This window comes from Monodelphis domestica, chromosome 1 (assembly GCF_027887165.1).
Source record: "Monodelphis domestica isolate mMonDom1 chromosome 1, mMonDom1.pri, whole genome shotgun sequence".
NCBI classification, from domain to species: Eukaryota; Metazoa; Chordata; class Mammalia; order Didelphimorphia; family Didelphidae; genus Monodelphis; species Monodelphis domestica.
The window spans coordinates 197,954,799-197,982,093 of NC_077227.1; the positions used below are offsets into that span (position 1 = coordinate 197,954,799).

General features: G+C 36.1%; 1 long non-coding RNA gene across 1 annotated transcript in view; it reads right to left on the reverse strand.

Annotated features, from left to right (window-relative positions):
* LOC103097894 (uncharacterized) overlaps positions 1-26,587 on the reverse strand; it is a 79,026-nt gene extending 52,439 nt beyond the window's left edge. The window contains exon 1 of the long non-coding RNA XR_460879.2: positions 26,449-26,587. This is a non-coding gene — a long non-coding RNA (uncharacterized LOC103097894). The remainder of the gene's footprint in view (positions 1-26,448) is intronic.
* Positions 26,588-27,295: the final 708 nt, after the last annotated feature.

Consider the following 27,295-nt stretch of genomic DNA (forward strand, 5'->3'; position numbering starts at 1 on the left):
CACTACTTGATTATCATCACAAAATCGCCTTGTCTTGACAATATATTTTATATGCATACTGTCAAAGTGGCACTTTGGTTTAGTAGGTTTCGTGTTATCAGTAGCCAAAGCATTCACATAATATTTAATATTAATAATAGAACTTGTTATTCCCTATGACAAATATATTAGTTCATATTTTGTAAATTTGAATTTTTTTATTATATTTCTGCTACCTGAACTATACATATAAATTTAAATCAAAAAAGAATACATTGGAAAAATCCAAAAATATATACCTATCTAAAATTATACTTATGTTTTAAGTTATTTTGTGTCATTAAAATGAATTATTTTGGAAACTAACTTATTTTTATTACATTTACCAAAATTAATGTTTTGAATTATAATAGATTGAATTAGACATTTAATTGTTATTCAAAAATTACTTAACCTCAAATTTAGAGGCCACACTAAAGTGCAGCAAGCAGTGAGAAGATATAACTTAACTTTGTCATTAGCCTACTAACAATAATAGTGGATTGTACCCACATTGAAATTCAATATATACAACTGAAATGTGACCTCATCAACATAAAGTTGTGGTCCAAATTTTATTGTCAGTTGGAAATACTTCATTATAGAGCAACTAGGTGACTCAGTGGATAGATAGCCAGGCCTGGAGATGGAACATACTGATTTCAAATCTGGCCTCAGACTCTTCCTAGTTGTATGATCCTGAGCAAGTCACTTAACCCCAATTACCTAACCCTTATCACTCCTCTGCCTATCCATTCTAAGACAGAAGGTAAGGGTTTAAAGAAAGAAAAGAATTCTCCATGTTATCCTCATATATGTTGACTCTGATTTGAACTTGATTTTCATTGGGGAAAAAGCAGGTCTATTAATTTAGCAACTGTACTGAAAATATCCAGTAATTTTGCTTCACAACCCTTCTAAGAAAGTCTTATGTCTTTCTCCCTATGATGGTTTTATGAGAGAGGAGGGAGAGCACTATAATTTATAAAACTCTAATCTAGTCCAACCTATTCATTTTAAAGATTAGGAAACTAGAGACAAATGGCAAAATGAAGAGATTGCCCAAGGTCGCAGAAGAAGCAAATATCCAAGCAGAAATTCAAATCCAGGTCTTTTCACTTTATCACTAATGCTGTTTCCACTAAACCACCCCACCTCACTAAATTCGACTTGATTTAAATCAAACTATATTCAGTGACTGAGATGAGTTCCTAAAACTTATATATCTCTATATTGGTTGTATCTCCATTTTTTTACATGTAGAGATAAAAATTCTTAGAAACTCTATATTAATTTATAATTATTTATCAGTAAAAGTTGGAGAGAGAATCACAGAATAACCAGGCCTAAGTATTTAGTCTGAGTTTGCTGTGCTTGCCTCCATTTGCTAGCCAAAAGTGGTCATGCTAGGAAGAGTGTCTAGCCCAAGAAAGCCAAGAGAGCCAAGAAATGAAAAGTCCCCAAAAGACTTTGCTATTTCCTCAATACCCCCTCTCATAAAACCATTGTTGTCAATCCTTCTGAGTGTCTCTTGTTGTACAGACTTGAATTCAGTCCAGGTGAGAGGTCAGTCTTCCAGACACCAGGAGTCATGCAGGAATGGGGGCCTCTTTCTGGACTCCCAAGATCCACAAGGCCTCTGGCATCCTCTCACAGCATGAATACGTCTCTAGTCAAAGGTTAGGGCTGATACTGGACAAAATGGATTTTCAAAAGGCATTAGAGGAAAGGGGGTGGGGGAGAGGGAAAGAACTTAAATCTAGTAACCATGGGAAAATATTCTAAATTAATTAATTAAATGAAATTTTCCAAATTAAAAACAAAAAAAATGAGGTAGAATTTATGTTAAATTCACACAGAGAAATGGTCAAGTGATTTGTCCAAAGAGATGGAACCAATGACAGTCAAGATTAGAAACCAGCATCTTTTATGTACAGATTTTTTTTTTTGATCAACAGGGTAGACCACAAAGAAGAGAAGATAGTAGTGGCAATGGAGAGGTGGAAGACAGCAAACAAGAAATGCTATATGCAAGGCTTTTGTGATGTTCAAATGAAATAATGGATATAAAATTCTTTGAAAACCTTAAAGCACTATATAAATGCTAGCTCTTCATACAATTATTATTGGCCTACAGATACCAAGCATCTAATTTTGTGATGACTTTTTTTTATTCCCTTAGCTTTCTATTGTACTGCTGCTGAATTTAAGCAATATTAATAGATCAATACAGGGCTATGCTGGGAAGTATTCCAAATACATATACATGTACTCAAATTGAGAGTAACTAGTGCCATTCCCCCACCTCTTCTAGAAGCAGTCCTAGGAATTAAACACTCCAGTTCATCCAAGACATTCAGGAAGGTAAAAGAAGTTCTTTTGTACTCAGTATAATTATTTCTAGTGAGAAAAAAACCATGAAGCAGCAAGGCAGCATATGGAGAACTTGCTTCAGAACCAGGAAGACCCAGGTTCCAATCTCACTGGCTTTGTGGCCCTAGGCAAGTCACTGGTCACTCAGGGCTCCCAGACAACTCCGTAAGATTGTAGCTGAGCAATTGCTGATATGCAAAAACAGAGGGAGTCTTCTCTTTGGGGAGCTTACTACATGGAGGAAATCATAGGTTTGAATTACTGCCCCCTCCCCCAAAATTGATGAAATATTTAATGATCTGAGGATTCACTGTAGAGGAACTGAGGTACAGAAAAGGAATATGTTGCTAAGCTACAACCCTAATATGACATTCTAAAATGGTGAAACTTTTTGATACTTTAGGTGGTAACCAGCATTAAGGATGCCTTGTACTGTCCCACAGGGGAATTATGAGATTGAAAACTGAAGAACAGCCAGGCTTTTGGCACATTTATTCTGCTGCAAAACAGGAGGGAAAGTGTTGAAGAACCATTAAAGTACAGAAGTAACTCACCATCATTCAGGTAATCAGCATGAACTATTTGTTTCAGAAACACTATTGAATACTCTTATCTGGACAGGTTAATCAGAAGCCTCTATGCCCCACCCCACTCCTACTCCAGGTATTATTCCCAGAAGGCTTCTCATTGGTACCATCTTATGCCATCGGACAATAACATAATGTCTTTTGGTTGTGGCATGTTTTCCTCTCTCCATCATGTACCTGTCTAAGCCATGGAGACAGATAAGGAAATAGACAATAGATAAGTCTTCAGGCAAAATGTACTTAGAAGATTTTGCTCTATTTAGAGAATACTCCAAGCAGATAACTTTGACTAAGTAGTAAAGCTGTCTTTCTCAAAGGTATCTGAATTGTGTTGTTATGCCTGAGGGAACAGAAATGATAATTCACAATGCACCAAAAATGCAGAAACAACTTATTAAATTTATATTTTGTGTCCTAAGTAAAACTTAGATGAAAAACCTAGAGTGATACAGTTGACATATGTTGGCATCAAAACATTAATAAATATCTCAACAGACAAAACTAGGACTTTTCCCTTAAATAATCTTTTTTAGAAGAGCAGTAACAGGGAAATATTTCTTTCATTTATGAGATATTTGCTGATTGTACATAAGGCACTATGCTAGGTATTATGGGAAATACAAAGACATAGTCTCTGACCTCAAAGAAGTTACAATCTAAGATATTCCCTCACATGATAAAAAGTACAAAAAGAGCTTTTGAAACAAAGGCTGAGGGGACAAAGGAGAGTAGAGGTAGTTATACTGGAAAATATATTTATACATCATGAATTCTTCCTACAATAAGAAAACTAAAATGTTTTAGAAGTAGTATGTAAAAAAAAAGAAAGAAATTCACTTTGTCTTCCTGGTTACCAACAGAGTGCTCATTTCAGAACCAATTATGTTTAGTCAGATCACCAACTGATCAGAAAAAAAGATTAAAAATAGTACCAAATTAAAACAGAGGATGAAGAGAAAAATATTATATGCAATTATATCAATTCTAATATTCTTTAAGAAGACATCAACTCTGAAAAGGATGGAAAAAAGACAAAAGGAAAGTCATTAACTATTTCTCAGAGAAATGTAGCTATTGGAAGCAATCATAACAATGAGGAGACCAAATGAGCCCCAAAACTATCTCAAACAGTAAATATTTGAAATATTTGACAATCAGAGGCATAAAACACCAAGGTCAAAATGGATCTAGAATGTAAGATTTTTTGCAAAACAAATGTGAAGAGGATGGTAGAAGATTATAAATTCATGAACACTATGATAAAAAGTAATTAAAGGGAAAGTTGGTGTGATATGAACATAGAATTTCTCCTAGATAAATAATCCTAATAATATTTGGACTCAAAACCAAAAAGAAAACAATAACTAGGTACATTTCTTCTCTAGAATTGATCTATACCAATCTGCAATGATAGAGCAATTGTAACATTTGGAATTTATCACCTCAGTACCAGTGTGCCATATCAAGACATATCAATAGCACTTAAAAAGATGAAGTTATGAAAACAACTGAAGCAAACAATGTACATACTGAATAAATTATGCTAGAGAAGATACTTTAAAGAAACTACGGATATAATTTTCAAAGTATCACAAAGAAAAGAGAATTATAAAAAGCCTGGGAAAGATGGTAGATATTATTTTTAGCAGAAAGAGAACCGATATGTTTATATTACATGAAAGGAATGCATTAGCTCCTTTCAGCTACCACAGAAACCAATTGGTGCACCAGCGCAGTAATTTATTATATGGCCCCTTAATGATGATATCTTTCTAAGAGAGATAGAGACACAGAGAGACAGAAACAGAAAGAGATTGAGAGACAAAGATAATATAGACCCTTCAGTCTTTCATAGATGAATTTTTGTAATAGCAGTGAATAAGATTCTGCCATGTCCATTTTTAAATGAAACACCCACCAGAGTGGAAATAAAAATATATACAAAATCAAATATTTGCTAACTATGACTTCCTCTATCACAATTAAAATTGAAAATGTTTTAAGTCAATTTAATCAGAAGGCACTAATTCAGAATCAATAGCTTCTTTGTAGTCAAAGTTAGCACTTAAATGATACGATGCAGATATTTGTTTGGCTGGAAAGTTAACTAAACTTCTACTTAATGAAAATGGGATCATCAAAATATACAATTGTTTGTAGTGGTTTGTTTTGTTTTTTTTTTCACAGAGATGCAGTTCACTGGAAATCAACAATGCAGGTTGGCAGAATATTTAAATTCTTGAAATCACATAGAATTCAGCTATCCCTCAGTCTACTGCTGTCTTTTCTTTCCAATCAGAAATTTGTGGATTTGTGAGATCACACCACCGGCAGTAATTGTTGCCTTAACAAGAGAGTCCTTTTCCTTTCCATGCATGGCAAGCTGTGGTGGCAAGGAACAGTACATTAGCATCTAAGTCTTTGGAAGTATCTCCTAACATTTCAAATAACCTGGCAGTTAGAAATCATCCACTATGGTCATGGTCTATCCTGCTTTTCATCAAAAATGTAATTTCCCTCTTCGTTCCTCAAAGGGATTTGTCTTTTATAAGATAAGGTATAGGCTATAGATAGACCAATGTCTCATAACATACACCAACATAAGCACTAAATAGGTACATAACATAGACATAAGGGTGACATCTTAAAACAGAGTAGCAAAGAAGACATTTACTGTCAGATACATGGATAGGCAAAGAGTTAATAACCAAGTAAGGAATAGAGAGAATTACAGAAGACAAAACAGACAATTTTAACTACATAACATTTTAAAAGATTTATATAAACAAAACCAATACAGGAAAATTTTTTTAAAGAATCAGGTAAATGGTGGGATAATCTTTGCAGCAAGTTTCTATGATAAAGGTCTCATTTTTAAGATACATAGAGAACTTATTTAATTACTTAAGAAAAAAGACCATACTCCAAGTTGTTAAATAACCAAAGGATAAAAATAAGCAATTTCAGAGGAAGAAATGCAAGTTACTAAGTCTGTTTAAAAATAATCTAAACCACTAATAATTAAGGAAATGTAAATTAAAACAATTCTGAGGTTCCACCTTATATCCATATGAATTGACAAAAAAAAAAGGAAAATGACAAAGGATGGAAGAGCTATTGGGAAACTGGTACATCTTTGACTATCAATGAAACTGTGTATTAGTCAAACCATTCTGGAAAACAATTGACAACTATACCCAAAGATTTATTAAGTTGTACAAAACCCTTGGCCTACTGATAAAACTAAAAGTACTATACATTCAAAATGATCAAAGAAAGAGGAAAAGAATGCCTATATATATGAATGTATATTTAGTTTTGTAATATATTTACATATGCATAACATATGTGCCAACATACACCTGTGTGTGCATGTGTTTATTTTATAAACATAAATGTGTGTTTATATCAGCTATTTACCGAAGCAAAGAATTGGAAATTAAGGGAGTAGAAATGAAGTCTAACTGGCTAAACAATTTATGGTATAAGAATTAATGAACTATTAATATGCTACAAGAAATCATGAAAGAGACAATGTCAAAGAAAGAGAGAAAAAATATATTAAATGATGCAGAATGAAATTACCTGAACTAGATGAAATAACAACAGTGTAAAAACAAACTTTGAAAATATTATTAACTCTGATGAATGCAATGTGTTATTAAATGTTCCCCACAATATGTTCATTTTCCTTTTAAATTATTAAGACCTTCTTGAAGATTTGGTCAGGTCAGGATTGAAAGACTCAGGCTGTTGAAATCACTTTCTGCTTGTCTGATTACAGTTTACAAAAGGAATTCCAGGTTCCTTGGCTATTCTACAACATTGGGCACTTCAGGCAAAGGAGCTTCACTCAGATGAGTCTAGTGGAATGCTTTTCATTTCTTTTTATTTTCATTTTATTTTTATTTTCATTTTATTTTTATTATTCATTTTTTTATTATTATATATAATAATACATTATTATATTCATTTATCATATATTATATTCATTTTCTTTTTATTAATAAATAATATTAATTATTTACTTCATAGTATTAAAGTAAATAAAACTCTCAGATGACATACTAGTGTCTCATTTTGATCAAATATTGAAACTAATCCACAAAGGACTGATCTGAGTCAGTTTCAACCCAGAACAGAACTGTGTTTTCATAAAAATAGAAATGTAAGTAGGCAAGAGAGACCCAGTCTTCAAGGATATTTTAGTCTAATGAAGGGAAAAAAATAAAAAAAAGGGAGTTCAAAAACAGAAAGAGAAGAGATACATAGTGTCATGGTTGGGAAAGAGTAGTAGGATGTGGTAATGACCTAGTTCTAGACAAGATTAAGTCCACATATCAGTATCTGTGCAGCAGAGGACAAGGTTCAGATTGGAGGAAGGGAGAGATAAGAGTGATATTTAGAGGCTAATAGCAACACAGTATGGAAATGGTGGCTGGGAAATGTTATAAAGGCCTAGTTCTAGACAGATCCCAGCATCTTGGAGGCAGAGTCCACAGTTTCACTGAGAGTTGGAGGATGAGAAGGGTAACAGGAGAGGTGAGGATGATGGCCAGTGTAGAGGCAGCATGATATGGAAATTGTGTCTGGGAAGAATACAGCAGTAAAATCTGTTATACAGGATATAAGCATCTGGCTCAGACCTAAATAAAAGATTAAAAATTATTATTGTATCTCCACATTAAACATAAAAAGGAGAATTTCTGCATCTAATGTCTAATTTAATCTAGTCTGTTAAACATACATTAAATTTAATATTACCCCTTTTAAAAAGGCTATGTGTAGCATTTTGTTTATGTCCCTCTTACATACTTATAATGGCCTATTTTGAATCATGTTCACTTTACATGTCAACTCCCCAATGAGATTGTAAACACCTGAGGGTAGGGACCTTATTTTGCATTCTTTATGTGCTAGCACAGTGTTTTTGCATACACTGAGCACTTAGCATATTTTTGGATGAATAAATGAATAACTGAATGATTAAATGATTGAGAGAGAAAAAATTATATCTATATTTTCTGAGGAAAAATAATTTCTCTACTCCTCTACCTTTTTTTAAGACTTTGTTTTGCCATTCCCAATTAGACAAGTGGTCAAAGATTATGAAGGAATAGATTTCAAAATAAGAAATATAAATCATCAATAAAAATCTGGACTATGTTAAAATATCACTAATAATTGGAGAAAAGCAAATTAAAGCAACTGTCCAGTGTCACCTTATGCCCCGCATGTTACCAGAAATGCTAAAAGACTTGGAGAAGACAATAGATAATCAGTTAATAAACATTTATTAATTACCTACTATGTGTCAGGCACTGTGCTAAATGCAGGATATTGAAGGCAAAAAGACATTCCTTGCCCTTGTAGAGCTCACAATCTAATGTTTGAGGGAATATGGAAATATTCCCTCAATAAATGTTTGAGGTAATATGGAAAAAGTGGGACACTAATATATTGCTGGAGGAACTGTGAACTGATCTAACCATTCTGGAAAGCAATTTAGAATCAGGTCCAAAAGGCCATCAACTGTGCATATCCTCTGACTCAGCAATACCATGAGGTGTGTATCCCAAAGAGATTAAAGATAGGAGAAAAGTACCTACTTGAATTTATAGCTGCTCTTTTTGTGGTGGCAAAGAACTGGAAACTGAAGGGATGCCCATCAACTTGGGTCAATGTCCAAATATGTTGTAGTAGATGATTAGTAGAATACTAATATCGTTCTAATCATTCTAAGGAGTCTGAATTCAGATTGAAACATGTCATTCTTCATTTGTTCCCTCCATTAATTTTTCTCTAGTAAAAGATATGTCTTCTTTCACATCATTATTAATATGAAGTATCAGTTGTATGATAATCCATTTATAAGATATATATTAATAAAATTAATTTAAAACAATCTAATAAAGGAGAAAATAAGCAAATATGCAAAAAGAAGCTATATGCAGGATAAATAGGAAATAACAGAAGGAAGAGACTAGAATAATGAGGGGTCAGGAAAGTATTCCTGTAGAAGATGGGATTTTAGTTGGAACTTAATGGAAGCCAGGGAAGCCAGTAGGCAGAGATAAGGGGGGAGAACATTTCAGACACTGGGGACAGCAGAGAAAATACCACGAGCCAAGAGTATCTAGTTCATGAAATGGAAAAGAGACCAGAATCACTGGTTTGAAGAGTATGAGTTGGAGAGAAATGTATAAGAAGAGAGGAAATATAGGAGGGGGCTTGGTTATGAAATTCTTTCAATGCTAAACAGATGATTTTGCATTGACTCCTGAAGACAATAGGGGAGCAATTAGAGTTTATTGAGTAGGAGGTTAAGTTGAGGAGTAGAGGAGTTGATATATACTTTAAGCCTTTCACTTCATGAAAATCACTTAAGTGGATGAATGGAGAGTAGAGTGGGGAGAGACTTGAAGAAGATGGATCCACTGAGGGACTATTATGATAGTCCAGGAATGAGGTGATGAGGTCCTACATTAGAGTGGTGGCAGTGTCATATTTGAGAAATGTTGCAAAGGTAAAATTGACAGGTCTCAGAGGGTGAGGCATAGTAAAGAGTCAAGGAAGACATTGAGAGAGTGGGAGGATGCTTTCTACTTTTGACAGTAACAGGGAAATGGAAGTGGTTAGGTAGAAAGATAATGAGTTCAATTTTGGACATGTTGCATTTATGATGTCTAGTGGACATCCAGTTCAAAATGTCTGAAAGACAGATAGAGATGCAAGCATGAGTAGATTTGAGAATCATTAACATAGAGATGGTAATTAAATTCATGGGAGCTGATGAAGTAGTATATAGAAAAAAGAAAAAAGCAGCCAAGACAGAACCTTGTGGGGCACTGACAGCTAGAGTCTGTGATCTGTATGATAATCCAGAAAAGGAGATGGAGGAGAACCAAGAGAAAGAAGTGTCCCAAAAGTCTAGTGAGAAGGGAGTATGGGGAAGGAGAGTATGATCAACAGTTTTAAAAGCAGCAGAAAAGTTGAGGAGAAAGAAACTTGAGAAAAGGCCATTGAATATGGCAATTAAGAGATCATTGGTAACTTTAGAGAGAGAAATTTCGGTGGAATGATGAGGTCAGAAACCAAATTATAAGGGATTGAGAGAAGAATAAGTGAAGGTTCCTGTTGTAGATGGTCTTTTCAAGCAGTTAAGCCACAAAGGGCAGAAAATATATAGGATGACAGTTAGTAGGGATAGAAGGATCAAGTTAGGGGTTTTGGTTTTGGCTTTGCAGAGAGAGGGGGCATGGGCATGTTTGTAGGCAATAGGGAATGAGTCAGTTGACAGGCTTGAAAATAAGAGATATGACCTAGCTGGCTGGCTCAGTGGATTGAGTTTAAATTAAATCCGGGGTTTAAATTTTGCCTCAGATATTTCCTACCTGTCACCCTGAGAAAGTCACTTAACCTCATTTTTTCCTGTCCCTTCCTTTCTTCTGCATTGGAGCCAATATTGGTTCCAAGACAGAAGGTTAAGGGATTAAAAAAAAGAAGAGATAGAGTAAAGATTATAGAGAAGTCAATCTATTGAAGGAGATAGAGTGGTATGGGATTGCTTTAGCAAAGAGAAAGAATAGCTACCTCATGGGGTTAAAGAAGGAAATAGTGGCAAAAGGCATCAGAGTGATATGAGATGATCAAGAGAGAAGAAAGAGCTCATAGCAAATGGCCTCAATCTTTTTCAGTAAAATATGTTAAAGTTCATTGTTAATAAAAATCCTCTTTCTCCATAAATTATCATAGGATATTAGAACTCTAAAGGCCACCAAGAAGTCACTTGGTCCAGTCTCTTGTTATATATAAACTATGCTATTTTTTAAAAAGTCTCTAAGTAGAGTGTTCCATCCTCCCTTGGAAGTCTCTTTTTTTCTGTATTTAATCACATCAATCACAATATTCTTGCAAGTTTATCCAAAAAACTCTTTGTTACTGAGAATAAAATCAAAATATCCTTTTCTCCTTTGGAAATGGAGTATAAGTGACTAGCATCTTCCTTTTAACATATCTTATAACAATGAATTATCAAATAACATTGGCTTTTTAAAAAAAAAACTTATGCTAGTTCACTTCTCCCTAGATGCCTAGCACACCCCTATACACATACACTTTCAAAGCCTCACCCTCTGGTTAATGGATTTTGTGTGAACTCAGAATCATCTTAGCCAACTGTAGCTCAGAACTGAACTCAAGCAAATCCATCTGTGTCAGCCTCTGCCAGGAGGAGGGGTTACAGGGTGCATATTGGCTTCTCTTTGTCCAATTCTGAATATATCATACTTTTTTCCTCTCGTTCTATCCTGATTGCTTTTGGTGTTACTTTGCTTTCTTGCTTTCCTTCCCCATGTGTTTCCATATCTCTCTGTTCATATAGTGACAAAAACTGAAAATGGCAAAGTGATAAATATAGGACCTATGATTAATAAAGAAGGATTCCTCCCTGATTCTTCTACATAAAATTTCATCATATTACATGCAATACCCAGTCAAAATCCTCATTGGCTATGGAAGAGGGGAGGGAGGAGAGGAGGGGAAGAACATGAATCATGTAACCATAAAAAATATTTAATAGCTAATTTAACCAAGTAACCCCTTCCAATGTTGAACAACCAACCCTGAAGCAAAAGATCACTACTATTAGAATGAAAACCTAAAAGGCGTTGTGTAACTGTATTTTCTCCTTCCCGTTTTTGAGGAAGAAATCCAGAATCTAACAGATACACAAAGGTCATTTACATGTTGGTCACAGGATGAGTTGAAGTCATCATTAGGAACAACATTTATTTTAACAATGATCAGATTGTCTTAGGCCATTACAGTCTCCTAAGAACATCATGCTTCAAGAGAAAATTTATTCTGGATGTATGTTAAATGCATATTCTAGAAATATAATTTAACTTTATTCCATTTTCTTTAACCATGGAGCACCACAACATGGCTTCCACTCCCAGCATGCACTTTTATCCAGTACCATTTCTATGGCAAGGGAGAAAATCAATCATTCAACCACTAGATGGCACTGCAATAAATTAGAATGGACTCGGTAGACCATAATCACATAGATGTAACAAGTTAGAGATAAAGCAATAAAGATTAAGCATATACCAAAATATAATAAACATTAGAGTGATATAGAGACCTGCACAAAGAACAAACAAAATATAGTGAAATAGCAGTACCCCAATGGAGCATAAATCTTAAAAGATCTTAGTTTATGACTAGTTTTTCTCCTAGATACACGAAAATATAATGCCATTTGTCCAACATATTTTGGTTCCCAGTATTTTTACTTTTGAGCTATTGAAGTTAATATTTAACAAACACATTTCCTCCCAGTTTTTAATGTGAAACAAAGTCCAAAAATAATTTGTCTTTTTTGGCAATATTTATCATTATCTTGACGCAAAACCTGAATTATTATTGAAAGTAAATAGGAAAATCAAGGACTCAAATCTCTTGAAAAATTGTTAAAGTTGCTCTCAAGGTTAGGATGTACTCGGTGGCAATGAACAAGAAGATAAATAAAGATGATATGGTGTCCTATAATTGGTAATATTTCCTTTAATAGTGACTATTTTTTAAATGAAATTGTCTAACTGACAAATTTAATTTCCCCTCTTGGGTTTGTTTACACTTTGCACTCCCCAGTGTCACAGATCTAAGCACAAAATGAGGGGCGCCTGTTCCACACTTCCCTTTTGACTCCTTATCTATCATTTACAGCTGTGCTCTTTCCCTAAGGTCTTCTGGTGCCTTTTATTTTTCCTTAAAAAAAAAAATTAACATCTCTTGACTTACTGAGAGGGAGAAAAAAAAAAGAAAGAAACCAACACAACTCTCCCTGTTCAGGAAGTTTTTTAAACACCTACAGGAACAATGAAGAGAGCTTCTGCCCACTCTTGATTTCACACAGCTGGCTGTGTTTAAAAGAGTCACAGGACATGAACCAGCCCCCATTTTTAGACAGGCACTTTCAAAGGGCAAATGGCTGAAAGTCCTTGGGAAGGGAAGTTGCCCCATTAGAGGTGGCACCAAAAGCTGTGAACTGACCTTGGCCTGACAGCACCAGCCTGGAATGAATTTTTTCTTTACTATCCTCTCCCTTTCCTCCTTCCTCCAAAGAGGCAATCAATGTAATAGCATTTCTTCAAATACTCAGGTATAAATTTGAACAGGAAATAAGCCTATGTGGTTTGTTTTCTTTCTTTTTTCTTCCTTTCTTCTTTTCCTTCTTTCCTTCCTTCCTTTCCTTCTTTCTTTCTTCTGTAAAGATAATCACTCTAATTTTACCAATTGTGTTCAAAGAAAAAAACAAACTCTGGGGGAAAAACAGGGATTGAAGACCCACCAGTAGGATCTAAGAAAAGATTGTTGTTGATAAGAACCCTCAGCATTTACAGTCATGCTGGAGAAAATTAGAGTAGTCTCTCCTTCATGCCTGCCCTGCCTTTAATACAAAAGGCTTGGCTTTAATTAGGCATCTTCTGAATGGGCAGCAGAGAAGTAATGAAGGACCATTTATGGCTATGGAATTCTGGTGTGGGCATCTCTGAGGGGGAAAGAGCCTGAGCTGTTAGAGCAAGTTTAACTGTTTTAAGAGTTTCCTGGTTTCTTCCCCGCTGTTTGTTCTGAGAATACAAATATGCCAGGGCAAATCTGGAACCAAACAGGAGCATTTCTCTCACAATGAGTCACTACATTGAAGCATATCCTACTTGACAGCCTTTTGTGAGTAGCAGAGTCCATGGGTGTGTTTTTTTCTCCAGCGGTGATATCCTTTCACCTCATTATAAAATACAACCTGTCAGAGCTAAATTGAGGAGGTTTTCCAACAGAGTTGGAAAATTCACCTTTAATTACTGCATAGGGGAAAGCTTCTGAATTATCAACTATGCAGAGAGGAGCTGAAAGGCATTTGGATCTGCTGCAAGAAATAGAGACAATTCCTGATGAAGAAGCCATGTTGTTAGTTCTTAGGTTTCTCAGGTGATGGGTCTTTGATACCACTGGGCTTTGAATTCTTCCTGAGAGGAGGGGAAAGAGAAGCATGTTCATTATTCTGTTCCTATGGCACCCGACTTTTGTTGACCAGTTGTGGAATATAGAGGTTTTTAATTTCCAGCTGTAATGTCCTGTGTGCTTGCTGGCATCAGAATTGCCAGCTTTCGATTGCTAGCTTGCTATTTAAACTCCCATGGCTAAGGTCATTGCCAAGGGTGATTCACCCTTTACCGTGGCCAGCATGGCTCTGCATACAATTAGTTTAATAAGCCCCCAAAGGGGTAAAGTCCTGGAAGGTGAAGACTTTTTTTTAATCCCAAAATCTAATAGAGTGAGCTAGAAGAGAACAAGGGCAAAGTACCAAATGGCAAAAGTGGAGAAAGATTTGAACTTAGATCCCTGGGTACCAAAGACAGAGCCCTTTTCCTATGACTACTCCCTTGTACTTAATCGAATTGAATTGTTTCTGGGGTGCAGTTGACAGGAAGAACTGAGTTTGAACCTAGCCTCTGACACTTAAGTTATTTAGCCTCTGTCTCATTTTCTTCATTTATTAAATAGGGACAATATTAGCACTTACTCCCCAGAATTGTTATGAGGATAAAATGAAATAATTATAAAGCCCTTAGCACAACACATGGAACATTTATTGTTCAGTCATATCCAACTCTTCATGATGCTAAATGAACTTTTCTTGGTATAGATACTGGAGTGGCTTGCCATTTCCTTCTCCAACCTCATTTTATAAATGGGGAAACTGAGGCAAAAAGGTTAAGAGACTTGCCTAGGTTGGCACAGCTTGTAAGTGTCTGAGGCCACATTTGGAGTTAGAGAGATGAATCTTCCTAACTCCAGGTCCAATGCTCTCCATCACCTCACTGCCTCCTGAATCTAGAAAAATGACTTCTATTTTTGGCCCAGATTCTTTTCAGAGAGAAAGCAAGATGGTGCTGTGGATTTAAAATAGGCTTTGGAGTCAGAAGAACCTGAGTTCAAATCCTGCCTCAGCCATTTGCTATTTTGTGACCCTGGGCAAATCACTCAACTTCTGCCTCAGTTTTCTCATCTGTAAAATAATCTGGAGAAGGAATTGGCAAACCACTCTGGTATCTTTGCCAAGAAAATCATCAATGGAGTCATGAAGAATTAGACACAACCAAAAACAATTAAACAACAACAAAAGAGGGATAATAAAAGCACATACATCCTAGAGCTGTTGTGGTGATAAAATCAGATAATATGTTTAAATGTTTTGAAAACCTTCAAGCATTTTTTAAATGCAAGTTATTACTTTTACTATTATTCTTTTTTCAGCCCATACCTTTCAATATAGATTTTATCTAAAATCATAGAAACAGAGATTTTAGAGTTCTGAAGGAATTTTAGTCTAACCTCTTTATTTTATAGATAAAGAAACTGAGGCTTCTCCCAACTCTTTTTTTTTCCTAGCAAGACTCAGATGATTTCTCCTAGATGAGACCAAAGGACACTTAATTTGATTCACTCAAGATCATACAAAAGCTACTCACCAATCAATTTCAAATTCAGGACTGCCTGTGAGCTCTGTGATAAAAATGACTCCCAACAATTCTAAGAATTAGGCAAGTAAGAAAACAGGTTGTTAGTATGCCCCGACTATGTACATGGAATTACAATAATGATTGTTCCATCTCTTTAAATCAATTGCCTAATTTAAACTATTTTTGGTAGACCACTTGAGGTATTTTGGTTTCTTCTTTGTTTTTTGTTTTGTTGTTTAAGGAGGAATCAGGGACCCAGGCCTGTGATTTCATGAGTAAAGAGAGCTTCTTGCATACAAAGACCTTTCACAGAGGCGAATCAATAGCCAAACTGTAAGTTATAATCTTAGGTGATTGCCTGGGGGCCCTGAGAGGTCCATAGGTTTCTAAGATCACAGACTTATGCCTGGACAAGTCCTTAGAGGTAATCTCATTATATTCCTTCATTTTATATATAAGGAAGGTGAGTCCCAGAGAACTGAAATAACCTACCCTGGGTCACCCTGGAAGTAAGTGGTCAACCTGAGATGTGAATTTAGGTTCCCTGCTTCCAAATTGGGTGTGTTTTTAAGTCTATCATAATGAATTTCTTGCTCAAAGAATTATGACTGATACATGTCAGAAATAGGACATGCATCTAGTTCTTCTTGGTTATGCTCATATGATCCCAAAAACTTACTGTGACTTCCAAACTAGAACTTTATCTGCTTCACCTCAATGCCTCTCCAAAGGAATAATCTGTTATGTTTTTTGGGTTTGTTTTGCTGTGGGGACTTTTGTAGCTACAGAAGCAAGAGTATAAAAACTACAATAGCAAGTCAATATGACAGAGGCTGGGAGCCAAAAGAAGCCATGGACGATTTACAGATAAATAAATCAAAGTGATCAATAAGCACACTAAATCTCTTATAATCAGAGCAATGCAAATCAAAACAACTCTGAGATACCACCTCACACCTAGCTGATTGGCTAACATGACAGCAATGGAAAGTAATGAATGGTGGAGGGGACATGGCAAAGTTGGGACACTAATGCATTGCTGGTGCAGTTGTGAATTGGTCCAACCATTCTGGAGGGCAATTTGGAACTATGCCCAAAGAGCGATAAAAGACTGCCTGCCCTTTGATCCAGCCAGAGCACTGCTGGGTTTGTACCCCAAAGAGATAATAAGGAAAAAGACTTGTACAAGAATATTCATAGCTGCGCTATTGGTTGTGGCAAAAATTGGAAAATGAGGGGATGCCCTTCAATTGGGGAATGGCTGAACAAATTGTGGTATATGTTGATGGAATACTATTGTGCTAAAAGGAACAATGAACTGGAAGAATTCCATGTGAACTGGAATGGCCTCCAGGAATTGATTCAAAGTGAAAGGAGCAGAACCAGGAGAACATTTTACACAGAGATGGATACACTGTGCACAATTGATTGTAGTGGACTTCTCTACTAACAGCAATGCAATGATCCAGGACAAGTCTGAGGAACTTATGAGAAAGAACAATATCCATATCCAGAGAAAGAATTGTGGGAGTAGAAACACAGAAGAAAAACAACTGCTTGACCACATGGATTGATGGGGATATGATTGGGGATATAGACTTTAAATGATCATCCTAGTGCAAATATCAATAATATGGAAATATGTCTTGATCCATGACACATGGAAAACCCAGTAGAATTGCTCATTGGGTATGGGAGGGGGGAAAAGGAGGGAAGGGAAAGAACATGAATCATGTAACCATGGAAAAATATTCTAAATTAATTAAATAAATAAACTTAATAACTTTTTTAAAAACAATAGAAATCTGATCAGATTTTCCTACCACATTTTGCTTTAGAGTCATAGATCTAGATTGGAAAAGGATGGCCTTAGAGGCCATCTTCATTTAGTCCAACTTCTTCACTTTATAGATGATAAAATTGAGGTCCAGAGAGATTAAGTGACTTGACCAAGGTCATATCATTATCATCATCATCATCATCATAGTTATTATTTATTTAGTATTTATCATATATATGACAGGCTTCTTTTAAATACTTTATAAATATTATCTCATTTGATGCTCACAGTAGGTCTAGGAACCAGATGATACTATTTTCCCATTTTACATTTTACATATAAGGAAACTGAGGCAAATACATTTTTGTTAAGTTATTTGTCCAGAGTCACAGAGCTAGTAAATATCTGAGGAAGAATTTAAACTTGCATTTTTTTTTCTGACTCTAGACTTTTCTATCCATTGATCTATCCACTGTACCACAAACCTAACACACAAAGAGACAATGGCAGGATTCAAACTGGAGTTCACTGAGTCTAAATCCAGCACTCCTACCATTGGACATACAGAAAAGACAGCACCAGAGGCAGAAAGATGGCTCAGTCAATTGAGAGCCAGGTCTGGAGATAGAAGATTCTGGGTTTGAATCTGGACCCAGACACATCCTGAGTGACCCTGGCCAAATCATTTAACCCGTTATCTAGCTCTTATTGCTCTACTGCATTGGAACTGATAGTGTCAATTCTAATAAAGAAGGTAAGGGAAGAAAAAAAGGAAAGGAGAGGAGAGGGAAAGGCAAAGGCAAAGGGAAAGGGAGGAAAGTGAAAAGAAAAGAAAAAAAGGAAAACAAAAAAAACATAGAAACCCCTCCCTTTTCCTTCAATCTCTTTTCATAGTTGGATGATTATTTAGATCAGAGTGTCTTTTGTGTGTGTGTTTCATGGAACCATATGACAGTCTATGAAATCCATGCACTTTTCCCAGAAGGATATATTTACATGTATAAAATGAATGGCATAAATAAAATCTTATCTATATAAAATCAAGTCCAGACCCCAAGTCAAAATTTTATATAAATATAAAATCAAGTCACGAACTCTTCAATTTCATAATTAAAGCCAAACCAGTGATACTTCAAGTTCTATTCACAGGACATATGCTGACCTTGACTTCAGTAAAGTGGACAAAGTGCTCTATTAGATGGCCTAGAGAGCCAAAAGAAAATGAATCGGGGAGGAAAAGTCAAGTTCTAAGATGCATTTATGCTGTGTTCTTGGGTTCTAGATAGAAATTTTAGTCTTGAAATGCATATATACCTACACAGTCATATAAAATCTAGAATGTTTTTGAAAGCTCCTTAAATAAGATGCTGCAGAAACTTATTGAAGCCTGCCTTACAGAAAGGTTGTCTTTGTGTATACATATATGTTTGTAGGTTATGTGTATTAATTATATATACATAAATGAATGGATTATATACATATATAAATTATATATACATAAACATATGTGATGCATGTCTGTGTTTATATGTGTATATGCATTAAATGCACACTTATCTACATTGAAATATTCCTGTGTCTTTATACATGCATACACATGTATGTATACACAGATATATATATGCCTATATATAAGCCTATCTACACACATCCATATATACATATATATATATATATAAATATACATATATTGTAAAGGGAAAACAAAATGGATTTTAAGTCATTCCTGGTCCCACTAGCACAGAAGTTACACACACCCTTGTTCAAGTTCATTTGGTTATTAATATTCTAAACAAAAGCACCAGATCACTGACGGCTGGTTTCCAACCAGATAAGAATACATACATCACTATAGGAAGGCCCTTCAGCACTATGGGAAGACTCAGTTATTAAGAAAATACTCCAATTTCTAAATTTTAGGCTGAGAAAAAAAAATGGAAGGAACATTATAATGGTCCGCCACAGCCTTTGGATCACTGGTCAGTATTGTTTCTAAACCAAAACTCAAAATAATTTTTTTTAAGTACTGAAACTTAGCAAGTATACAAGAGAGGGAGCCCATGTCAGGAAACCTCAATCTCAGCTACAAAAGCTTTCCATTCACTTTCTACCTGCTTCAGTCCCCTGACTTGGAGGCGGAATCCTGTTCTCCATCTCACCAAACTCCATGAAGACCCAGTACTAATCCCTGTCTAAAGGCTTGACACATTTGTCACAACAGCTAAGGGCTGAGGAAGAGTTGAAACAATTTCACAAGCCTTGTTATGACTCGCATAGCCCCTCTGTAGTCCTCTTAACATGCTTTGTTCCTGTCTTTCCAATAAAACATGAGCACCAGCCATTTCCCCCTGCACAGTGTGAAATAGAAAGACTGGTGTCTTTGAGCTCCTGTTCCAGGCTACAGATCAGTGGAAAAGATGATATTGTTTTCTACATCAAACCTTTCACACCCATTTCTAAAACTGAAGGGGGGCCATGGAAATGAGGTGATAAAGATTCTCTATCTCGGCGAAGTTTCCCTCCCTAATAAAGATCGTCTTTTCCCTTTAATGAGAATTATGAGTTTGGGGGTGATGGGGTAGGGGGAGCGTTGCGAGAAGTGTTCGGGGAGATTGAGGGGGACGGGGAACGAGGACAGCACAGAATTCACATCCAGTTTTCTGACCACACTACCCGCTGCTTTGTCTCACACTAAGCTCGACAGATCTATGACTCTTCAGAAGTCGTCAGATAGCTCCAACTGTTTTCTGAAGTTTAAATATCTCAAATTGACGGCCACAGAATGAAGATGGAGACATCTGTGGCCAAATGTGTCTGAGAGGCAGAGATAATAATGATACCTTGTATTTTAGAGTGCCTTTCTCAGAGAAACTCAAGACACTTTATAGATTGGATCTAATTAATTCTCACCTCCATGGGAAAGAGGAAGAAAGTAGTGGTAACAGGCGGAGGCGGTGGAGATGGGGGGGTGCAGAATATGAGAGGAGGGAGATGGAGGAGGGTCAGGGAGAGGGAAGAAATGAGGCATTAGACAATTGTGTTGCCAATTTATACGTGGAGAAAGTAAAGAACAAAAGAGTTATGAGCTTTCAAAGGTGACAACAGAGACGGAGACAGGAGAAAGGAAGGGTCAGGCACAGCCACCATCTTGACTACTATCTCCTTTCAGACCCTAATGGTGATAGATGGAACAAGACTGTGAACCCAAGAGCCTTGGCAACAGGTTTTACCCAGCCTTCACCTTTGAAAATCATCAAACCTACCTCCAGCTCAGCCCCTACAGCGATCAACGAGGGGAGAAACCATTGTGGAAAAAGAGTCCATCTTCCTCCTCACCAGCAGAAACAACTGCTGACCCACTGCCAGGCACAGGGAGATAAGCATAGGAGCCCTAAGAATGGCCACACTCCTCACACTGCTGTTTCTCCTTATAACCTATCCTTTACAGTCCTCGTCTGGGAAGTGACCCCTGTGGCATTCCCATGGACTACCAACCAACTCCCATTCATTGACTAGGCAACTAGTCTAGATGACAAGATTAGGCATGCTGAGAGTGAGACAGGAGACAGTATGTGCAGTGCAAAACAAACCACCAACAATAACTTGGCCATTTCCTCTCAGATCCTGATGGAGACAGCCCAGGACTTCGAACCCAAAAAGCTTCAGAAAAGCAATGGCTCTAACCCAGTGTCCAATGTTGTCATCCTGGGAAGCAACTCCTGCTAAAGATGCAGTCTGACAACTCCTCCTCCTGCAGGTGCTACAGATATTTTTACTGAAAATCCAGGGGCAAAAAAAAAGTCCTTGGCAATGTTGAATGTTTCAACATATTATCTATTATGATTTTTTTTCAGTGAAAATGAAATCAAAGAAAAAGCACTGCCTTCTGCTTTGCTGCTGTACCTTGAAGACCATGGAGGTATCCCTTTGACCTGCAGTGAAAACCTTCCATGTGTATGTGTCTCATCCATGAAAATATTAGGCCCTTGAGAGCAGACTGTCTGACTTTTCAGTTATCTACAGCACTGTGTACAGTGCTTTGAATGTAATAAGTGGTTAATGAACTTGATTAATTCCTTCGTAAAATCACATCTCTAGATCTAGGGCTGAAAGGGACCAGAGCTCTAGTCCAATTGCATCATTTTACAGATTAGGAAACTGAGACCCAAGGAAATTAATCAACTTGCCCAAATTTGCACAGGTAGTAAGAATCAGAGGAAAAATTTGAACTCAGATTCTCTGAGTTTGGGATAGTTTCCACTATCCCAAACTGCAAGCTCAAAATAGAAACCAATTGGTCCACTCAATTTCTACTCCAGTACTTTATTCAGAGACCTAAATATAACTTCCCATGAATCATATGGATCAAGCTGCCTTTGGTATAAGAGGTAGAGAGAGAGAAGGCTATATATTGCTTTCTGAACATATTTCATGGATTACTTTAGAAGCCACAAGAGTACACCAATCTTTTCAGACCTTTCACAAATTTTCCTTTTCAAGGGAAGAAATACTTTACTAATGAATAATACTACATGCTCATGAATATAAAAATGTAGATTTTTTCCCCATTTGATAAACTGAGACATCCTGAGGACCCAAGATAACCTCTCAGATAATCTCTCTATCCTTCAAAATACTTTTTTTCCAAATTCTACATGCATACCTTCAAACCTGGCAATTGCCAAATACCTTCTGTCATTCATAACTGATGCTGCCACTTCATCTCAGGATGATAAGGCAAGACTTGGGAAGAGTAGCAAGCAAAGGCCTGCATGTTTTTAAGGGCATGTGAACTAAATATTAGGGCCCAGGGGTCTGTTATAATAAAATCAAAAATGTTTCTCTGGGGTAGTCTGACAGACTAGAATAGATCTCTAGGAGCCTTCATGTTCTCATCATGCCAGTTGAAGGTCTACTGCAGTTAAGAATTCATTCCATTTGCTAAAAATTTGCCACCACAAAAAGAGCTGCTATAAATATTTTTGTATTGGTATGTTCTTTTCCCCTGTATTTAATCTCTTAGGATGCAAACCTATTAGTGGTTTTGCTCAGTCAAGGGTTTATTTTATGTTTATGTTTACAGTTTTATTCCCAATTGCTCTCCAGAATGGCTTTTTATCAGTTTATAGTTCTAGCAACAGTGTATAAGTGTCCCAATTTTTCCATATTCCCTCTAACTTTTATCTTTTTCCCTTTTTCTCATGTTAGTCAGTCTGGTGGATATGAGAACTCAGTTCTCTATATATTTGAAAAATGAAAAGCCTGTTTCAGAGAGACTTGCTATAAAGATTATTTTCCCATTTTGTTGTATGCCTTTTAATCTTAGTTACATTGATTTTGTTTGTGCAGAAACTTTTTAATTTAATGTAGTAGAAGTTACCTGTTTTACATTTTATAATAATCTGTCATATTCTGTTGGGAAACAATATATGTTTTCTTCTTGTTTTTTTTTTTTCAGTAGATAATTCACTTACTGACTATATCTTACATGTCCTATCTACTGTTCCCAAATACAAGCTTCAGCTTACTTTGATACTTAACTGGTGCTGAATTAGTTTGCTAATGATCTTAATTTTTGTCTTTTCTTATTTATTTACTTATTTTATTCTATTTACTTTCTTATTTATCTCTGAATTACTTCTCCACTGTACCCAAGGAAGCTTACTATTAAGACATAATTACCCTGAAAAATCTCATCATCCATGGGACTCCATCTCATCACTATCCTCTGCTTCTCTAACTGGAGGGTGCCCCCAGGAGCTCCAAACCTCCATTTAAAGAGAGAGCTCAGCTTGGACATCTCCCCCTTTCTCACTAGGCTGCACTACTTTAGGACTTCTCCTACAGATTTCTCCACTGTGCCCCATCTTCCTCTCACTTCTCATCCCACTTCCAGCTTCCTTTTGTGTTTTGTTTTCTGTATTCAATTGTAAGCTCTTTGAGGTCAGGGAATGTCTCATCTTTTCTGGATTTGTATTCTCATATTTTAGCACAGTGCTTGGCACATAGTAGAGGTTTAATAAGTATTTATTGACTGGGTGCCTGATTTACTTGGATGATAAAAGGCAAATATTGCTCATTATTGAAGTTTTGTTTTTGGATAGGGAAGGGAGAGACAGATGTACTCTCTCTGTCTCTTCCTCTCTCATTATATCATAACTCATTATTACCTCAGTGGGAATAAGATTCAATAGAAATATGGCTTTATTTATACCCCTGCCCAATTTTGGAGTGGATGATTTATAGTATGAGGAAAATACCCAGATCTGCTTAGTTCACCTGGTCTTCTAAAAGGTTAGGAGGTTAGATCCTTGAAAGAAAAATATTAAGTTTCTTAAAATAAAAATTATTTTTCCAAACTTGAATTATTTAGCCTTTATATTGTTTTACTCATGACAAGCATTTTTCTTTATGGTAAAGATCAGCATTTAAACAAATTTTTTGTCTTCTTGCTGTTCTTTCAATTCAAGAAGCTATACTTTATTATAGAAAAACAAATAATATTCCTTCTAGCTCTCAGGTCCCTCTAAAGGTCTAGAATTATTTACAAAGGGTTAATTAGGCTGTTTTACAGCAATCATTTGTCATTTTGTTTTCAGCCATACTTTCTTTTGCACTTTGATTCTACTTCATTGTGGACTTGAATGATCCTCAAAATACTTGAAATCCCACATTAACAGCTATTGCAATATGTCTACTGGCTATTGAAGTGTGCTCTTTAAGAGCTATAACTTTCAGACTTTGCATTGGAGTAATGAATTTCTAGTCTTAAAAGCCGCTGAAAACACAACAAAAGTGAGCAAAGAAATGTGTGAATGACACAAAATATAACACTCAACTGAAAGAGGACTAACCAAATCTAAAGAAACTAGCTCAATCTAACTTCATCTAGTAGATGCCAAGTATTCGGAGTCAGGGTAATATTAAGAGAAACACACATGCATAAGTTACTACTCAAAATGGATCTGTATTATAATCACTATTTGTTCTAAATAATTCACAAGTGGAAAGGAAGAAAAGGAAAAGTAGATGGGAGAGAAAAAAGAAACAAACATAATATCAAACAAAATGAATATTATCACCAATATTGTGTCTTATGCTGTTCTGGTGGTATTATTGCCTTAAGTTTTGTAGCCCTGTTGGTCCAGACTATTGTATTCGGTCTAGACCAGGTGTAAAGGAAAGAAAAAGAATGTTGCAATAATTCAATGAATCAGCAGGCATGTATTAAGTGGATATTATATGTCAGATACTAGGATAGGTCCTTGGAATGAAAATACAAATACAAAAATACAAAAAATGAAACAATATCTATTGTCACAGAGTTGAGATTCTATGGAGAAGCTTATATTCAAGTATTTCCACTTATATGAATGGGAAAGGGAGCCAGAAAGATGTTATATTCACTTGATTATCATTTTAAAATAGCTAAATAGAAGATTATATTGGTATAATATTTTACTGTCCTTAAAAATATTACAGCAATGTCATATAATTATAATTCCAATTTAAAGATAAGAAAGCCACCCACCAATAGCCTTTCAAAGTAGGGCTACACCTTATATTCTTCCAACTTGTTCTTTATACTGCTTTGGCTTTTTTTTTTTTTTGTCCACAGCAAGAAAACAAACAAACTGAACTTGGAGCCAAGGCTTTCTAATTTTCTAATACTCAAAGAACTAGAGTGAGAAAAACACTGGTCTTGATTTTGAATCTTGACTCTAATTTACTAGTTACATAATCACAGGCAAATCATTTGAACTTTCTGGGTCTCAATTTTCCCAACCATAAAATGGGGATAATAATCTCTACTTATGAGGCAAATCACTTGAAGTTTCACAGCCTCAATTTCCTCATCCATAAAATGAGGATACTTGACATCCCACACCAACAGCCACTGCAATATTTCTATTGGTCATTAAAGTGTGCTCTTTTAAGTATTACAACTTTCACAGATTTCATTGGAATAATTAATATCCTTTCTTAAAAACCACTTAATTGAAAACACAACAAAAAAGAGTAATGAAGTGTGCTTGTGGCATAAGATCTAAAATTATTTAACTGACAGAGGACTAACTAAATGTAAGGAAACTAGCTCACATTGCAAACTCTCATGCTCTCTACAAATGGTGGTTTTGGAGAAAGCAAAGAGAAATGAGTGGGAAGCTAGCCTTGAAACCAAAAGGACCTGGACTCAAATGTTTTCTCATACATGTACTGGCTATATGACTGTGGTCAAGTTACTAAGATCTCACTGAGCAACACTACCCTTATTTATAAAATGGGATATGAACTGGAATAGACTAAATCTATAATCTCACAGATAAATAGAACTGACAAGTTAGGAAATGGTCATTCATTATCTTTTTGCGACAAAGTTTCTTAAAAAGTAGGCAACTAGGTGGCACAGGAAATAGAGAACTTGGCCTGGAGTTCAAATTTGACCTCAGAAACTGATAAGCTATGTGACCCTGGGCAAGTCACTTAACCCTGTTTGCTTCCGTTTTCTCCTGTGTAAAACAAGCTAGAAAAGGAAATGTCAAATACTTCCAGGCTCTTTGCCAAGAAAGTCCCAAATAGGGTCACAAAGAGTTAGATATGACTGAAATGATTACAGGAGAACAACAATTTCTGACTTCAAGGCTGGTCACTCCTCCAGATTCTCTCTCAAAATGATATATAAAATTGAACTACTATTTCAGACTGTGCTGCCTTAAAAAAGAAAGGATTGGGGTTTTGGTTTTGAACTTAAAATATAGAAGGGAATAACCTGCTCTATCTCTTACAATAACCTGGTAAGAGAGAGAGAGAGTGAATACCACAAAGCGTACAATACTTCTTGTCATTCCAGAACCAAAAGGACCCACTCTCCCCCCCCCCCCCCCGCCCCCATGCAAGCACTAACTTCTTTCCCAGCAATCACTCTAGAGAAGAGAACAGGGACAGTAATCGCCTTCCTTTTTTAGACTGTAGCAGCCACAGGAATGACAACTGAATTGAAACTGGCTTCAGACTAGTGCTAGTTATGGATCTCTAAGATGGAAATCATGGCAGCAGAAAAGAACAAAAGGAGAAAGAGGAAGCAAAGGGAGAAAGCCTTAAGCCAGCAGTTGGAAAGCTAAGAAATCTCTCTGGATATAAATACCTAGCATAAAAATACCTGCTTCTTCCCTCCCACAATGGCAGTACAAGCCATCCAGTCTTCTGCTTTAGAGTCTAGCTAAGCTTTGGAAAGAGACTTCAGAATAGCTGATCTTTAACACACACACACACACACACACACACACACACACACACACACACGTATGCACACACGTACAGTCTACAAACCATTCAGCCAACCTTCCCTGACATGAGTTACTCATGTCATAATTGTGAGGGTCGTGGCTTCACAATAGCCTGGGACAGGAGATTTGAGGCACATTTAAATTTGTATTCAGATTCTCACATGCCCACCCACAGATTAATTTCTTTGAGGCCCTGGGTCTGTGCTGCCATAAACTAAAATGTAGGATCATTCTCTTGCTATTAAACTTGGTAAGTGCACCCAGAGACTACCTTGATAGGCACATCTAATAAATATTAAAAAATGAATAAGTAAGTAAATGGGAGCTGCATGCACACCAGAAAATTAAAGAGGAAGAATTCAGATCAAATCAGGGAATTCTCAGCAGGCTTTTATTGATCAATGAATTAGTCCTCCTCAACAATATTCTTCATGGTATAAAATGGTTAGGTGGAATGATCTCATCAGTCACTATTCCTGAATAAATGATTAGATATTTAGAAAAGCTAGTTTATTAGACTATCTGTTTATCAGGTTCTTCGGTTATCATATTCTTATTGAGGCTAGGTATTTTTTTCATTGAAAACTGAGATGACCTACATGAAACTGTTGTCTGATCTCGAGATAAGATCAAAATCCTTTCCAGGAGAGCTACATCTGGCTTTATTTTATCTGGACTTAGCACAGCAATCAGCTTCCCTCATCTTTCTCGAAATGTTCT